Source organism: Papaver somniferum, chromosome 3, assembly GCF_003573695.1.
Source record: "Papaver somniferum cultivar HN1 chromosome 3, ASM357369v1, whole genome shotgun sequence".
NCBI lineage: Eukaryota > Viridiplantae > Streptophyta > Magnoliopsida > Ranunculales > Papaveraceae > Papaver > Papaver somniferum.
The window spans coordinates 79162581-79168646 of record NC_039360.1 but is presented as its reverse complement, the minus strand read 5'-3'; positions in this window follow the sequence as shown (position 1 = coordinate 79168646).

The following is a 6066-nucleotide window of genomic DNA, read 5'->3' as shown; positions in this document are numbered from 1 at the left end:
ATTTCGTTTTCAGGTATGGCCTTTCCAAGGAAAAAAGATGCATTAACAATCTCAGAAAGTTTAGAGTTAAACTCCTCGAAAGTATCGTTATCATCCATTTTGAGATGTTCCCATTCAGATGAAAGGGAAAGAAGTCTAGATACTTTTTCAGAATCATCTCCCTTGAATACAGTCTCAAGAATATCCCATGCTTCTTTAGAAGTTCTACAAGTCAGCACATGATGTAAAAGATCATGACTAACTGCATGTATGATGGCATTCAAACCATCAGAATTCTGCTTTGCAAGAATCCTTCTTCATGAGTATAAAACGCTAAGCGTTTGAACTCTGTTTCCGAATAATCCATTGGTTGTTGATATCCGTCTTCGATTAATAACCAAGTATTAACATCTCGAGATTGAAGAAAAGCATTCATAGCAAATTTCCATAATGGGTAGTTCATACCATTAAATCTTGGTGGTACATTAACTGAATCATTCACAAGATTCATTTTCTTATAGGTTGGATCGCACCAAACATAAATTGTTAGATCTTTTCGTGTTTGCCTGCTCTAATACCAATTGAAAAGACGAGGGTACCCAAATATACCTCAATCTAAAACTTTTCCACCTATAAGTCCTTTCTCCGAAATTGATTGTCTATAGACCGAGTCGAGACAATGCAACTAATCGGTTCACACTTCGTGTGATCGTCTATGGATATGAGATCGAGACAATACGACAACAAGATAACTTGTGTGATTGACTATGGATACAAGATCGAGACAATACAACAACGAGGTATGTTTACTTGATAAATGGTTCGGACTTAACCAAACGCAATAGGATTGCTATCAAGTAAATATGAATTAACGTTTGTGTGATTTACTTTAAATTATAATAACAACAATTATAATTGCGGGAGATAAAAGTAAATGACACAACAAGGTTTTATTAACGAGGAAACCGCAAATGCAGAAAAATCCCGGGACCTTGTCCAGAATTGAATACTCTCAGGATTAAGCCTCTATACAAAATCAAACCAACTTCGTATAGTTAAAACCAAGAAACTAAACCCATAGTTCACCTAGTTTCGTCTGTATTCCCACGCCTCCAACTTGTAATAAGTCACGTACTTGGAACAATTCTTTCGGTTCGTATTCCAAATAGTAAAGGAACAACAAATCTATTTGGTAACAACTCTTTTCAATCAAGTGATATGAGTTCGATAAAAGACTCTTCCGTTTATCCCAATAAACTCCTTCGTCAGGTCCTTAGATCTATCTAATAACAACTACTAAAGTAATTGTCAAGATTTTGCAATCAATACTTTGAATCACAAAGAATTGCATTGATGCCGATCTACTCAACTAATCAATCCAATCTACCACAAGGATAAACCAATTATAGTTGGATCCTCTTTACCCGAAACAAGTATTGTGCAGACTAAATATTATGAACCCAAATCAGAAATCTTCTTCGTCTTCAAACTTTCTTAAATCTTAAATAAACACTTGCACACGATCAACTTGAATTTCTTGTGATCAATCACACACAGAACGGAGTCTGTTAACAATGGATTATCACAAGACTTCTTTAGATCTACAAACAGTCTAAAGATCCCCGTCGAAACTTCGATCTAGTTTGAGTGAATCTTATATAAGAAGAGAAGATTCTAAAGAATAAACAAACTAGGTGCAATCAAAGTTCAACAACCGTTAGTCAATCAAATCAATCGTAAACAAAAGATAAACCGTAATTATCTAGTTTCCCACCAACAGTACTAGTAGAGCTTCTCAATCTCAAAGAAGTCTTTAAACCGAGCGGTCGTAAGAGATTTCGCCTAATTAGGTTACTTTCCTCTCCGAATAGGCGACTCCACCAGTAACAACACAACTAGGTAGTTTTGCTGGCTCTGAGGATTAGTTTGCTCGAAATGCAAAACTTTGATATTTATAGACCAAGGAAGTTTGGACACCAAGGAATTTCCAAAACCGAAAATATTCTCAAGATATGCAGTAAATTCTAAATTCGGTTTCCATAATTCCTGGAAATGCTTTGTCCAAATAATGACCGAAATCTCTAAGAAAATATCCAATTAGTAAATGCACGTTACTAATCTTTATTTTCAAAATATAAAATTTAAAACCTTAATTAAAAGATTCTCAATTTATTTCGATCCGGGATTCTCCTTTAGCTATTAAGGAATATCTTTGAACAATAAAAGATAAGCGTTACTACACATGTTCAAAGTATGTCGACATCTTTACTTTGTAAGTCCTTTTTCATACTTACAATCTTGGAATCGATTTGCCACACTATCAAATCACCAAACATGGGTTTCATGGTTCTACCAAAACAAGTTTCGGTTCTATCTCCATGTGGGTACTAGAATTAGTCACACTAGATTTCCAAAATTCGGTTGACTAGGTACTAGGATCGGTTCCCACATATATATGGTATCTAACTTGTATTTGTTGCACATGTCCATAGGATCGGTTCCCGGTGTCTAAAAACGTGTTGCACATGTTCATAGGATCGGTTCCCAATATCTAGAAACTTGTTGCACCTCATAAAAGGATCGATTCTCCTCTTATGATCGGTTGCACCTCTTACTAGGATCGGTTCCCCTTTGCCTAGAGTTGCTCATACCAATAACACTAAATCGATCATACCATCTCAGGTGATTACTTAAGATCGGTTTCACTAATAAAAGTCAGGCCTTATGAATATTTTTACCAAGAATATAAGCAAGTCATGAGCGGTTATACTAATCACACATATTGGTAGTTCAAAAGATATGCAATGAATAACAATACCAATAAGCCTAGTGATTTCCCTTTCAATTCACAAAACAAGTACATGAATTTACTTCCTTTAAACGAATGTAAAACATTGTTTCCTAGGATGAATTCTTCACCTCATACCCATACATAATCACAATAGAATTCAAACGATTATGTCGATGTCTTATATACGAAGTTCAAAAGATAAGTGTTATACTTCGTATTGTATTCCTTAATACTACGTCTAACTAGAGTATAAACATTCATAGATTCGCAGTTATGTTTTCATTATGCACGACTTGAAAGATACGTTAGGGAGTGAAACGGTTCAAGTCAAATATTACTAACCTCAAGTGGAAGGATGATGTCGTCGTTGTAGCTCCATACTTCTTCACATTCTTCAAGTCTTCGTAATACTTGTAATGTCTCATATCCTAATACTTTCAAGCTAACCTATACGAAGTTGACTCTAGTACATAATCAAGAGACTCTTTAAATGAGTTTTGATTCACTAAAATATGAAAACCAAACTTGACATACCAACGCTTGGTGGGTTCAACCGAGCAATGCTCTAACAACGTCCTTACTTTTGCAAGAAATGAAGGATTCTTTAGACATTAACAAATCACATGAAACGTGAATTTGTATCCAAAAATCTCAATTGAATTAACCATAAGGAAAATGATCAATTCAATTTTCCATGCTCAACATAAGAGAACTTACGGAGCAACACAGTACATACACAAATATGTGGATCATGGAAAGATCAATACTGCGGAATAATCAAAGATTCATTCTATTTTTCATCACTATTTGCACAATGACGTATAATAGACTTAATATTTGTAAACAAAAGTTCATCCTATTTTCCATCAATATTTTCATAAATACATAATAGGCTTAACTTTTGTAGTAAAAAGTTCATTATATCCTTTATCAATATTTTCATACCGACATATAATAGAGTTAACTTTTGAGCAAATATGGGAAAGTCAAGGTTCACGGACGTAAACAACATATCCGATAACAATTTGCAATATATAAAACCATAAAGATTAATACTTCAAAAATCATCTTCCAAATAACTTAGAGTTTAGATAAAAAAATCTAAAAACATTGCAAGATGAAAACGTTGGCAATAGCTATGTGTACTCACAATAACGGCTATTCCAAACCCTAGTTATCCTTCTTAAAAACACAAGAATAAATTCTCATAAGAAGTTTCCTAGGTAATAATCAAAAGAACAAAAAACACCCTAAAAAAAAACTTAGACACGATCAGCGACCAGAGAACGGACAAGGGCGAGTTCGTCAGATGCTTTCTTTAGTTCGTTTTTCATAAACGCAATGTTCTTTGATGCATTTTCAAGTTTTTCACAAACGACCTCAAAATCTTGAAGAAGATTTCCAACCAATTGAAGAGACATTTGAACTGGAAGATCTTTTTCATGATCAATTGCTTGAAAGCAAATTATGGAGATGGGTTCTTCGTGAAGTTCAAAAACTTTGGCATCATCAAACTTGTCTTCCTTATTGCATCCTTCCATTGTGCACACCAAAAATCCAATAGAAGTCTTGACGTTACCGAGAAAGTATATATATCAAAAGAGATCCTTGATATATATATAAGATATTTTCAAAAGAAAAACCTAGGGTTACATGTAACCGGTTGGTAACGGGCGCACAAAATTCATGGTGATGACCCAAAAATCAAAAACCAGGAACCCATAGGAGCAAACGTTTAGGAACATGTTTTGTAAACAAGTTTTGAACACATGACAGGAAAGTTTGGCTCATGAAGAGTGAAATACAAAGTTGGAAATCAACTTTCATTGAGGAAGAACAATCTAAAGTTTTAAACAAGGCATCAGACGGACAAAGCACAACAACTGTCTGGAGCAAGGCTCAGAAGGGAGGATCAAGAACAACACAAAAAGTACAACACAAACCATTTGTCAAGAAGGAAACATCTTCTTGAGAGTTATGTGTATCATCTCATGGTCTTACATAGGATACACACAAGAAAATGGCTAGGTTGTAAAATGATGAGCATGAAGCTCATCAGGGGCATTGATATTTTCTTTTTTACTTCCCTGACATAAAACAGAAGTCTTGTAGATTTTTCAAAAGAAATTTCAAGAGAAGGATAGAAGTTACCTGAACCGGCTGCTTTTCTCGCCTTCTTGATATTGCGCTTGAGACTATTGATACTGGTCTTAAGTTCGAAAACACGACTATTGATGTGAATATAATCAGGAACACTTATTTTACGAGCAAGATCATCTTTGAAGAAAGGAGAGGAGTTTAAAGTTTTCTTCTTCCTTCGACACCTTTTTGTCTTTACAGACCTTTCAGAGTTATCAGTCATCCGTATAATATTGTGCTTCTTACAATTGTAAGTAGAAGTCGTGTTATATTCATAATCAGGAATTAGCCCATCACAACACTTTTCTTGATTGTGAGATGAATTTCTAACAGAACACTGAGAAGCAGGTTTGATTACTTCTTTAGACATCCAGACAAGAATGTTATGAAGCTTTTCATTCCGTAAACGAAGATGACATCTTCTTTAAATGTGACCTTTCTTTCCGCAATAATAGCAGTTGACAAGAATGGTTTTAAACGTTCTCAACTGAGCAGTCTTAGAGGGATGAGATTCTTGGTTTCTCGAGAAATCTGCTGCTGAAGAAAGTTTTTCACTTTTACTGCCAGTGAAATTTTCAGCTTGAGGATTATTAGGAAGAATAAAATTGATCTTACCAGCACTTGGAGCGTCTATACCTTTATAGCCCAGACCACGTGTATCACGATGTTCTTTACATGCTCCTAGCATAAAAGAAAAATTTGTCGAGCTAGAATTGAATTTTTTTCAAATTATCTTCCAAAGATTTAACCTACCCAAGAACAGAACTAATATCAGTCTCCAATTGTTTCTCTCGGGTGAGAAAAACTTTTTCTCTGTCATATAAACAATTTTGTTGAGAGTCATACCTTGCTTCGGTTTCTGAAAGTCTTTCTTTCAACACAAAGAAATTTTGACGAAGTTCATCACATTCAGAATTCTTTGAATGCAGATCTTCCTCTCGATCTTTAAGACTAGATTGTAGCAAACTATAACCACAGCATATCCCTTAAAGAGTTTTCTCATTTTCCTGTTTTCAAGACAGAGAGGGGTCTGAAATTCAGCCAAGCAAGATGTTGACTTTTATTTCTTTAAGAGATGATCGAAAATCTTGATGTACTGTGAGACTTCCTCATCAACATCTTGTCCCTCTTCTGAATCACTTTCATCAGAAAGTTCA